Source organism: Lipotes vexillifer, unplaced genomic scaffold (genome assembly GCF_000442215.2).
Source record: "Lipotes vexillifer unplaced genomic scaffold, Lipotes_vexillifer_v1.1 scaffold488, whole genome shotgun sequence".
NCBI classification, from domain to species: Eukaryota; Metazoa; Chordata; class Mammalia; order Artiodactyla; family Lipotidae; genus Lipotes; species Lipotes vexillifer.
The window spans coordinates 1,195,306-1,208,042 of record NW_006792288.1 but is presented as its reverse complement, the minus strand read 5'-3'; positions in this window follow the sequence as shown (position 1 = coordinate 1,208,042).

Sequence of the window (12,737 nt, the reverse complement as noted above, 5' to 3'; positions counted from 1 at the left end):
AACAAAAGAAAAAATAGAGGGAAAATCTTTTAAGAAATAACATAGGAACATTTTCTTAAACCAAAGGATATAATTTTTCACTGAAATAAGCTACACTGGGTACCTAGAATAATAAATGAGACCCCATGCAAAAATATAATTTTAATAAAATTTCAGAATCATAGGTGGAAAAATAAGACTATGATCTTACAGAGAAAAAAACCATGCATATATTAAGAATCCAAAGTAAGAATAGCATCCAATTTTTTAATAGTATTGCAACTAGAAGGCATTGGAACAATGCCTTTTAAAATATGAGGAAAAATAACTGTCAGTCTAGAATTCTTCATCAAAATGAACAGCTACTCAAGTGTAAGAAGCATAATATTTCAAAAAGTTTTCAAAAATATTTCAAAAGATCAGCCAAGTATCTTTCTAAGGCAGTTGACCTAGAAGACCTTAACCTTCCCCTCGGCAACACTAAAATTTAGACAAGCTTCTTCCTAACTCTAGGTCCCTGACTTCCTTTTCTTAGAGCATTTACTTTAGAAACCTTAGAATTATAAATTATCTCTTTATTCCTCTGAGATGTAAATTTTTTAAAAAGACTTGACGGTTTTACAACCCAGGCATATCTTTCTCTGGGACCTGGGAGCCATCCCTTTGTAATGTCATCACCAAGGAGGATCATGGTCCTCTCTCCCATTTCCCTGGCAGAGTAGGAGCCTAACTTAGGCAGACACCTTTCTCCAAGCTGTAAAACTACCTCTTGTTTTAAAGCTATGAGAGTTTATTTTACTTTAGATAAAACCAATAGCAAGCACAGATGGTCTATGATTCCTCCACCCCACCTCTTAAAAACTTGCCAGTTCTTTGTTTCAGCAGAGTTGAACTCAGGCAGAGTTGTGGTCTCACTCCCCTGTTATATTAGCCTTGAATTAAGTCTTCCTTGAATGTTCATATTTGTACAGTGCAATTTTTTCTTTGACACAACTATAGCTTATATTCCAAAAGAAGGTGTAAGAGATAGCATCCAAAATAGAATATGTAACAGGAAAGAGGCAAATAGAGTCCCTGAGCTGACTATGAAAGAAATCCTCAATGAGAGCTGTCAGAGTTTGAAAGCATAAAATACATTGGGAGAGAAAGACGGAAAGTATGAGGAGAATGAAAGTACCCAAATAGAACTAGTAAATTCCTAGATGAGTCTTACCATATTAAGAGGAGCTGTATGCTTGTACCAGAAATTTGGTGCTGAGTTAGTGCAAGGGTACATAGAAAACTTAACCAAAGAAGTAGCTAGGCAGTTATTAATGCCATCGAAGATAAAAAGTTGGATAATAAAAAAAAAAGTATTTTTTATGCTCTGAAAAATATTTACACAAGTCAACATATTAGAAATCCTAAATAAAAGTTAATGTAACCAATAGTGTCATAGAATTGTGTCAGGAGGATGGGGTGTGGGGATGTACTTGTGAGTGAGAGGCACAAGAGAGTTAAATCCTGAACTGCAATATTACAAGTAAAAAGTTAATGTCTAAACTTTAAATAGATTAATATCAGAAGCAATGGTTCAAACAGGTGAAGTATTTGATTGTCAAGGGACTAAGGGTAGGGATGGTGAGGCTACAAGATAATTTCTTTCCCTTACAGGACTGGAAGTATTATTTGACTTTTTAAATGGCAAATATGTAAATTTGAAATATAATAAGAACAGGATCTGCAAGGGGCCAAAAAGCATCTGTTTGCTGAAAATAAAAATGAAGAAAAAAGAAACAAAGATAAAGTGAAGAACAAAAAGAGGGAGAGGACAATTTTTTAAAGGCGAGATGTAAAGGCAAGGAGCCAAAAACAACAAAAAAAGAAAAACTGCATTTTTCATACTTAATCATTTCCTGGGATGTTATCTCTGAATGATTATGTGAATGACGAATGGCCTTGACCAACACTGTATTAGCAAACAGCAACTCTTATTTTCTTCTAAGAATTTATTTTATTTTTTTCACTTATTTTTTAAATTGAAGTATAGTTGATTTAAAACATTGTGTAATTTCAGGTGTACAGAAAAATGATTCTGTTATATGTACAGATATATCTATTTTTTTCAGAATTTTTTCCCTTATGGGTTATTACAAAATTTTGAGTATAGTTCCCTGTGCTATCAGTTCTGATAAAACATAGTATTGAATTACTGTGAGGTCTTCAAACCTGCTCTGCAATGTTCACCATGTCAACGTTTTTTGTCCCGCATGAGTTATTTTAAGAATTCACCAACTTCCTTAAGTCCTATCACCACTCCCTGCCTCCTTCATTCTCAGTGATTAACCTTAGCTCTTACCTTACAGAGAAATTAGACACCATCACATCCCATCTCTCTCACTCTTAAATCTTACCCCTTCAAATGTATCCTAATTTTCACCTAAATATTTTCCTTCTCTCTCTTCACAGGAGACATTTGAAAACTGGCACATGTACCCCACTTCCATGCCCTTGGTGATCTCTATAAAACTCCTGGATGAAGCTCTGAGTACCAAGGCCAGTTCAGCTCTATTGCTGGTGTAAAACCTGTTAGTTGCACAAGAATATGTGATAAAACACCTCCAGTCTTGCTGTTAGAAAAGCTATTAGAAATATTTATACAGGTATTTCTATTATTTAATCATTTTTGTCTATTGTAAATTTTTTTCAACCCTCACAGACCAATATCACCCTTCACCTCTGCTCTTAAGTGATGCTGCTAAAGAGAAAAATTGGACGGCTTTTGATTTTGCCCATGAAGATATAATCTTCTTGAGGGTGCCTGCCATCTTTTTATCTTTTATTTTACTGTTGGTTAACAAATCTGGGCTATATCTTAGTTTAAGAATCATTTTGGTATCAGGGATGCCTCATTGGTTTGTAATTATTCTTTACAACAAACTTATTTTCTGGATCTGATTCCTTTAATTCTCATGGATCACACTCAGCTTTGTTTTTAATCTGTCCATCTTTACTGGTTCTTTTCTCTGAATACAAATATGCTCAAATCTCTGCAAAGATAAAAGGTAATATTTCCACTCTTTGTTCTAGAAATGTTTCTCTCTCCAATAAATCCTGCGAATTTCACTTCATTAATATCTCTTAAATGCCTCCTCTCATCTAACTCCTCATCACTATTATCCTTTCTATTTATTATTTTGGTTACTTATATAACCTTCTAATTGTTTCTCTGATCAATTTCCCCCTCCAACTCTATTTCACCATTATCTCCCTTTAAGCCTCAGATCCACATATCTGACTGTTTATTACACATGTCCACCTGTATGTCCCATGCACACCTCAACTCAGTATGTCCAGATCTAAAATCAGCTTTTCCTCATATGCCTGCTCACTCTTCTCATGTCACTGCATGTAGTTGTTCAAGTAGATATGTGATCATCCTTGATTCATTCTGTCCTTTACTCTCAATATGCTAACAGTTATCAAATTGTAAAAATTCTATTTCATAATTGTCTCTCAAGTCTAGTCACAGCTCTCCATTCCCATGTCTGTATTTAGATAATGATTTTTTTTCCATATGGATATCCAAAAACCTCATGGCTGATATTTCTGCCATCAGATTTGTCCTTCTGCTCATTCTTCCGAGGAGAACACAGAATGCACTTATAGTGATTTTTATAGACTGTAAGTATAATTATATGCTTCCCCAGTTTAAGACCATTGGATATCTTGTTATTGCCCTGAAGATAAAGTTCTAACATCCTTCAATTGACTTAGAAGCACCTTGATCATCCAGCTCCTATATTTCTCCCTTACTTAGTCTCTTGATCCCACGTTTCAATATTTCAACATATAAAAGTAGTTTTGTGATTCAAGTGCAAAATTTTCTCCTTCTCCTCTGGATATTTATGCATCTTGTTTCATTTTCCTTGAAATCTTTCCTCCCTTTAACACCCATTCTCTTCAACTTTCCTGAGGTTTGATTTAGATGTTCTATTAGATTCCTAGGGCTGCCCTAACAAATGGGTGGCTTAAAAGAACAGAAATGTATTCTCTCACAATTCTAGATGATAGAGTCCATGGCTGGGTCATGGTCCCTCTAAAGGCTCTAGGGAGAAAATGTCCCATGCCTCTCTACTAACTTCTGGAAGCTGCCCGCAATTCTAGATATTCCTAGACTTGTAGAGGCATCAATCCAATCTTTGTCTCCATCATCACATGGCTTTCTTCTCCCAGGAGCATCTGTGTTTTCACATGACCATCTTATAACCATACCAGTCATTGAATCAAGGACCCACTAACCCAGTATGACCTCATCTTAACTGATTATAACTGTAAAGACCATATTTTCAAATAAGGTCATATTCTGAGGTTCCAGGTGGACAAGGGTTTTAGAGGGACCCAATTCAGCAGAGTATAGATGCTCTTTTTACATTTTTCTATTGCAACCTTAACAGCCCCTAGCACACCAGATATAATATTACACTGAAAACTCTTACTGATTTGTCTTTTCCCAAATTGTACAAGGACCACAAACATGCTTACCTTGTTTACCATTATATCTTTAGTGCCTAGTACAATGTTTGACAGAGAGAAGAGGCTATATATATATATATATATATATATATAAAGCCTCTGGGCCTCTCACTGTTGTGGCCTCTCCCGTTGAGGAGCACAGGCTCCGGACGCACAGGCTCAGCGGCCATGGCTCACGGGCCCAGCCGCTCCACGGCATGTGGGATCTTCCCGGACCGGGGCATGAACCCGTGTCCCCTGCACTGGCAGGTGGACTCTCAACCACTGCGCCACCAGGGAAGCCCTAAAATGTAAGGAATTTTAAACATATTCTACATGTCAGTTCTTCAGACACTTGTAACTTGTTCTGAATGTTTTCCTGATCCATTTTAAAGCATATTTCAAACTATTGAACTTGCTTTTCAAATGTGTTTCCATGTCTATGGCTAAGTAATCCATTGCTTTATAACCTACTCATAATTGACTTAACAATCTTATCACAAATTCTAGCTTAAAATAATGTCAAAAGGCACTCTTCAAAGTTACTAGATTTATGAAAGTGCAGTCATGGGCACAAACGTACCCACTTAACACTGATGGATTGCATATCATTGTTTTGACAAGAATACATGTAACTAGTGTTTAGCTCACTTGTTTTCTGAACACTCAAAATGCAGTCTGAACAGGTTTTTTATTTAAACTATAAAGCACATCTTGTCTTTTATTTCTTTGAGGTTTACTCCCCTCATGGCTTTCTATTTTATTCCTGAATAGCTTTCCCCAACTGGAGTAGCGAGCACTGCATCAAAAGTGTACATTGTGAATAGGCTCTGCCGTGCTCAGTGGGCCCCAGGAAACCCAGGGGGAGGCACTGTGGGCCAGCGGCCTGGGCTTGGCTTGTTATGGGACAGCAATTTTGGAGACATGGGAAGCAAGATAGTTGCCGAAAAGAAGCAGACCCATGAAATGCAACCAGAAAAAATAAATAAAAGATCTTTCCCAGAGGCCTTCAAGATGGCGGAAGAGTAAGACATGGAGATCACCTTCCTCCACACAAATACACCAAAACTACATGTGGAACATGAGGAACTACATCTACATGTGGAACAACTCCTACAGAACAACTACAGAATGCTGGCAGAAGACCTCAGACCTCCCAAAAGGCAAGAAACTCCCCATGTATCTGGGTAGGGCAAAAGAAAAAAGGAAAAACAGAGACAAAAGAATAGGGACAGGACCTGCACATCAGGGAGAGAGCTGTGAAGGAGGAAATGTTTCCACACATTTAGAAGCCCCTTCACTGGGAGATACGGGGGTGGTGGTGGTAGGGAAGCTTCAGAGCCACAGAGGAGAGCACAGCAACAGGGGTGCAGAGGGCAAAGCGGAGAGATTCCCACACAGAGGATTGGTGCCGACCAGCACCCACAAGCCTGAGAGGCTTGTCTGCTAACCCGCCAGGGTGGGTGGGCCTGGGAGCTGAGGCTCGGGCTTCGGAGGTCGGATCCCAGGGAGAGGACTGGGATTGGCTGCGTGAACACAGCCTGAAGGGGGCTAGTGCACCACAGCTAGCCAGGAGGGAATTGGGGAAAAAGTCTGGAACTGCCTAAGAGGCAAGAGACCATTGTTTTGGGGTGTGTGAGGAGAGGGGATTCAGAGTACCACCTAAAAGAGCTCCAGAAATGGGCGGGAGCCACAGCTATCAGTGCAGACACCAAAGACAGGCATGAGATGCTAAGGCTGCTGCTGCTGCCACCAAGAAGCCTGTGTGCAAGCACAGGTCACTATCCACAACTCCCCTCTGGGGAGCCTGTGCAGCCCGCCACTGCCAGGGTCCCGTGATTCAGGGACAACTTCCCCAGGAGAACACAGGCGCACCTCAGGCTGGTGCAACATCACGCCGGCCTCTGCCGCTGCAGGCTTGCCTCACATTCCATACCACTCCCTCACCCCTGGCCTGAGTGAGCCAGATCCCCCTAATCAGATGCTCCTTTAACCCCATTCTGTCTAGGCAGATGCCCTCAGGAGACCTACACACAGAGACAGGGCCAAAACCAACCTGAACCCCAGGAGCTGTGCAAACAAAGAAGAGAAAGGGAAATTTCTCCCAGCAGCCACAGGAGCAGCAGATTAAATCTCCACAAGAGGTACCCTACATCTGTGGAATATCTGAATAGACAATGAATCATCCCAAAACTAAGGTGGTGGACTTTGGGAGCAGCTATAGACTTGGAATATGCTTTCTGCATCTAATTTGTTTCTGTTTTTATGTTTATCTTAGCTTAGTATTTAGAGCTTATTATCATTGGAAGATTTGTTTATTGCTTTGGTTGCTCTCTTCTTCTTTTTTAATACACATATATATTTTTGCCGTTTTCTCTTTTGGTGAGTGTGTATGTATAGGCTTCTTTGTTTGATTTTGTCTGTATAGCTTTGCTTTTGTCATTTGTCCTATGGTTCTGACTGTCCATTTTGTTTTGTTTTGTTTGTATAGTTTTTGGCCCTTGTTATCATTGGTGGATTTGTTTTTTGGTTTGGTTCCTCTCTTCTTTCTTTCTCTCTTTCTATTTTTTATTACTTTTTTAATTTTTAATAATATTTTCTATTTTAAACTTATTTTTATTTTATTTATTTATATGTTCTTTCTTTCTTTCCTTCTTTCTCTCTCTCTCTCTCTCTCTCTCTCTCCCTCTCTCTCTCTCTCTTTCTTTCTTTCTTTCTTTCTTTCTTTTTCTCCCTTTTCTCCTGAGCCATGTTGCTGACAGGGTCTTGGTGTTCTGGCAGGGTGTAAGGCCAGAGCCTCTGAGGTGGGAGGCCCAAGTTCAGGACATTGGTCCAACAGAGGTATCCTGGCCCCATGTAGTATCAAATGGTGAAAGCTCTCCCAGAGATCTACATCGCAATGTTAAAACCGAGCTCCACTCAAGGACTAGCAAGCTACAGTGCTGGACACTCTTGCCAAACAACTAGCAAGACAGGAACAGAACCCCACCCATTAGCATCCTAAAATCATAATCAGGTCACAGGCACCCCAAAACACACCACCAGAAGTGGTCCTGCCAACCAGAAAGACAAGATTCAGCCTCATCGACCAGAACAAAGACACCAGTCCCCTCCACCAGGAAGCCTACAAAACCCACTGAACCAACCTTATCCACTGGGAGAAGACTCCAAAAACAACAGGAATTATGAACCTGCAGCCTGAGAAAAAGAGACCATAAACACAGTAAGTTAAGCAAAATGAGGAGACAGAGAAACATACAGCAGATGAAGGAGCAAGGTAGAAACCCACCAGACCAAATGAATGAAGAGGAAATAGGCAGTCTACCTGAAAAAGAATTCAGAATAATAAGAGTAAACATGATCCAAAATCTTGGAAATAGAATGGAGAAAATACAAGAAACGTTTAACAAGGACCTAGAAGAACTAAAGAGCAAACAAACAATGATGAACAACACAATACATGAAATTAAAAGATCTCTAGAAGGAATCAATAGCAGAATAACTGAGGCAGATGAACAGAAAAGTAACCTGGAAGATAAACTATTTGAAATAACTCCCACAGAGCACATTAAAGAAAAAAGAATGAAAAGAATTGAGGACAATCTCAGAGACCTCTGGGACAACACTAAACTTATGAACGTAAGAATTTTAGGGGTACCAGAAGGAGAAGAGAAAAAAAAGGGACTGAGAAAATATTTGAAGATTATAGTTGAAAACTTCCCTAATATGGGAAAGAAAATAGTCAATCAAGTCCAGGAAATGCAGAGAGGCTGTTACAGGATAAATCCATGGAGAAACATGCCAAGATTCATATTACTTAAACTATCAACAATTAAATACAAAGAAAAAATATTAAAAGCAGCAAGGGAAAAGCAACAATTAACATATAAGGGAATCCCCATAAGGTTAACAGTTGATCTTTCAGCTGAAACTCTGCAAGCCAGAAGGGACTGGCAGGACATATTTAAAGCGATGAAAGGGAAAAACCTACAATGAAGATTACTCTACACAGCAAGGATCTCATTTAGATTTGATCAAACTCTTAGAGGAAAACATAGGCAGAACACTCCATGACATAAATCACAGCAAGATCCTTTTTGACCCACCTCCTAGATAAATGGAAATAAAAACAAAAGCAAACAAATGGGACCTAATGAAACTTCAAACCTTTTGCACAGCAAAGGAAACCATAAACAAGACCAAAAGACAGCCCTCAGAATGGGAGAAAATATTTGCAAATGAAGCAACTGACAAAGGATTAATCTCCAAAATTTACAAGCAGCTCATGCAGGTCAATAACAAAACAAACAAACAACCAAACAACCCAATCCAAAAATGGGCAGAAGACCTAAATAGACATTTCTCCAAAGAAGATATACAGACTGCCAACAAACACATGAAAGGGTGCTCAACATCATTAATCATTAGAGAAATGCAAATCAAAACTACCATGAGATATCAACGCACACCAGTCAGAATGGCCATCATCAAAAAATCTAGAAACAATAAATGCTGGAGAGGGTGTGGAGTAAAGGGAACCCTCTTGCACTGTTGGTGGGAATGTAAATTGATACAGCCATTGTGGAGAACAGTATGGAGATTCCTTAAAAATCTACAAATAGAGCTACCATATATGACCCAGCAATCCCACTACTGGGCATATACCCTAAGAAAACCATAATTCAAAAAGAGTCATGTACCAAAATGTCATTGCAGCTCTATTTACAATAGCCAAGAGATGGAAACAACCTAAGCATCCATCATTGGATGAATGGATAAAGAAGATGTGGCATATATATACAATGGAATATTACTCAGCCATAAAAATAAACGAAATTGAGCTATTTGTAATGAGGTAGATAGACCTAGAGTCTGTCACACAGAGTGAAGTAAGTCAGAAAGAGAAAGACAAATACCATATGCTAACACATATATATGGAATTTAAGAAAAAATATGTCATGAAGAACCTAGGGATGAAACAGGAATAAAGACACAGACCTACTAGAGAATGGACTTGAGGATATGAGGAGGGGGAAGGGTAAGCTGTGACAAAGCAAGAGAGAGGCATAGACATATATACACTACCAAATGTAAGGTAGATAGCTAGTGGGAAGCAGCCGCATAGCACAGGGAGTTCAGCTCGGTGCTTTGTGACTGCCTGGAGGGGTGGGATAGGGAAGGTGGGAGGGAGGGAGATTCAAGAGGGAAGAGTTATGGGAACATATGTGTAAGTGATTCACTTTGTTATAATTTAAAAAAAAAAAGTTTTTCAGACAAATAAAGGCTAAGAGAAATCAGCATCACAAAACCAGTGCTACAAGAAATGCCAAAGGAACTTCTCTAAGCAGGAAACACAATATAAGGAAAAGACCTACAATAACAAACCCAAAACAATTAAGAAAATGGTAATAGGAACATACATATCAATATCTACCTTAAATGTAAATGGATTAAATGCTCTGAACAAAAAACATAGACTGGCTGAATGGATGCAAAAACAAGACCCATATATATGCTGTCTACAAGAGACACACTTCAGACCTAGGGACACATACAGACTGAAAGTGAGGGGATGGAAAAAGATATTCCATGTAAATGGAAATCAAAAGAAACCTGGAGTGGCAGTTCTCATATCAGAGAAAACAGACTTTAAAACAAAGACTATTACAAGAGACAAAGAAGGACACTACATAATGATCAAGGAATCAATCCAAGAAGAAGATATAACAATTGTAAATATTTATGCACCCAACATAGGGGCACCTCAATACATAAGGCAAATGCTAACAGCCATAAAAGGGGAAATTGACAGTAACACAATCATAGTAGGGCACTTTAACATGCCACTTTCATCAATGGACAGATCATCCAAAATGAAAATAAATAAGGAAACACAAGCTTTAAATGATACATTAAATGAGATGGACTTAATTGATATTTATAGGACATTCTATCCAAAAACAACAGATTACAATTTCTTCACAAGTGCTCATGGAACATTCTCCAGGGTATATCATATCATGGGTCACAAATCAAGCCTTGGTAAATGTAAGAATATTGAAATCATATCAAGTATCTTTTCTGACCACAGAAATATGAGACTGGATATCAATTACAGGAAAAAATCTGTAAAAATACAAAAACATGGAGGCTAAACAATACATTACTAAATATACAAGAGATCACTGAAGAAATCAAAGAGGAAATTAAAAAAATACCTAGGAACAGCCTTCCCTGGTGGCACAATGTTTGAGAGTACACCTGCCGATGCAGGGGACATGGGTTTTTGCCCCGGTCCGGGAAGATCCCACATGCCGTGGAGCAGCTAGGCCCGTGAGCCATGGCTGCTGAGCCTGCACATCCGGAGCCTGTGCTCCACAATAAGAGAGGCCACAACAGGGAGAAGGCTGCATAACGCAAAAAAAAAAAAAAAAAAAAAAAAAAACCTAGGAACAATTGACAATGAAAATATGATAACCCAAAATTTATGTGATGTAGCAAAAGCAATTCTAACAGGGAAGTTTATAGCAATAGAATCCTACCTCAAAAAGCAACTCAGGTAACTGAACTAAATTTACATCTAAAGCAATTAGAGAAGAAAGAACAAAAAAAACACCAAAGTTAGCAGAAGGAAAGAAATCATAAAGATCAGATCAGGAATAGATTAAAAAGAGATGAAGGAAACAATAGCAAAGATCAGTTAAAATAAAAGCTGGTTCTTTCAGAAGATAAACAAAATTGATAAAACTAAGTGTCCATTGATAGATGAATGGATAAACAGGATGTGGCACATACATACAATGGAATATTACTCAGCCATAAAAAGAAACAAAACTGAGTTATTTTTAGTGAGGTGGATGGACCTAGAAACGGTCATACAGAGCGCAGTAAGTCAGAAAGAGAAAAACAAATACCATATGCTAACACATATATATAAAATCTAAAAAAAAATAAAGTGGTTCTGAAGAACCTAGGTGCAGGACAGGAATACAGACGCAGACATAGAGAATGGACTTGAAGTCACAGTAAGGGTAAACTAGGACGATGTGAGAGAGTGGTATGGACATATATACACTACCAAATGTAAAATATATAGCTAGTGGGAAGCAGCCACATAGCATAGGGAGATCAGCTCGGTTCTTTGTGTCAACCTAGAGGGGTGGGATAGGGATGGTGGGAGGGAGACGCAAAAGGGAGGAGATATGGGGATATATTTATGTGAATAGCTGATTCATTTTGTTATAAAGCAGAAACTAAAACAGAAACTAACGCACCATTTTAAAGCAATTATACTCCAATAAAGATGTTAAAAAGAAAAAAAAGTGTGCATTGTTTTGAAATCAGATTTACCTGATTTTATTTGCCATATGATACAAAGATTTGTGTTTTGTTCCCCCTGAATTGTCTTCTGCTTTCTTACTGTGTCTACTGCTGTGAGGAAGAGTGGGGCTCACAGCCTGATTCAGTCAGGCTTAGCAGCATGAAACAGCATATTCAAGCTGGCATTGTGGGCATGTTTATTTAATTGTCCTACCAAAATATTCTAATGTACTTGCTGCTAAAATAAGAGCATGCTTTGAAGAGAAGCAATGTTTTCTAGTAGGAAAATAATTAACTAGAAAATGGAAAATGTTGCTTTAATCTTCAGTTATTAAAACACTGAAAGAAAAATTCTTTTTTAAAATTTCCCCTAAATTTGCATTTTGAAAGCCAGTTGAAACTTTTCCCATACTATATCTTATAGCAAGCGAGCCAAAAGCACAAAAGATTTAAATTCAAGTAAAGGTTTGCTTCTATGCCTATTATTAGCTTAACTGTTTTTCCAAATATGTGGAAGCATATGTACAAAAATGTAAATAGAATATATTTCTTCTGTGTTATATAAATTAGAGATTATCAGTAATTATCAATAACTACCAGAAAATTCAATGGGTTTTCTTGTTGGAAAATATAGTGAAGAATTTTTACTTATAGCTAAAAGTAATTAATAATTTCCTAGGATAATTTAATTTTGCCAGTAAGAAGGCTGAGGCATTTTATTGATATTATATGAACCTTTTTTTTAGCTGATCATCTCTGCCTGTTTCTTGTCCACAGAATTTGGGAGTCCAACCTTGAAGCCTCAAAAAAACAATTATCTTAGGTCCAATGGTTTTCTGGTTTGTATAATTCTGTCAAAAAGTTAACCTATTTATTTACCTGATTCTTGTGAGTCTCATGTGTCAAGAGACACACTGGCTCTTCTGGAACCATGCCTCTTTCC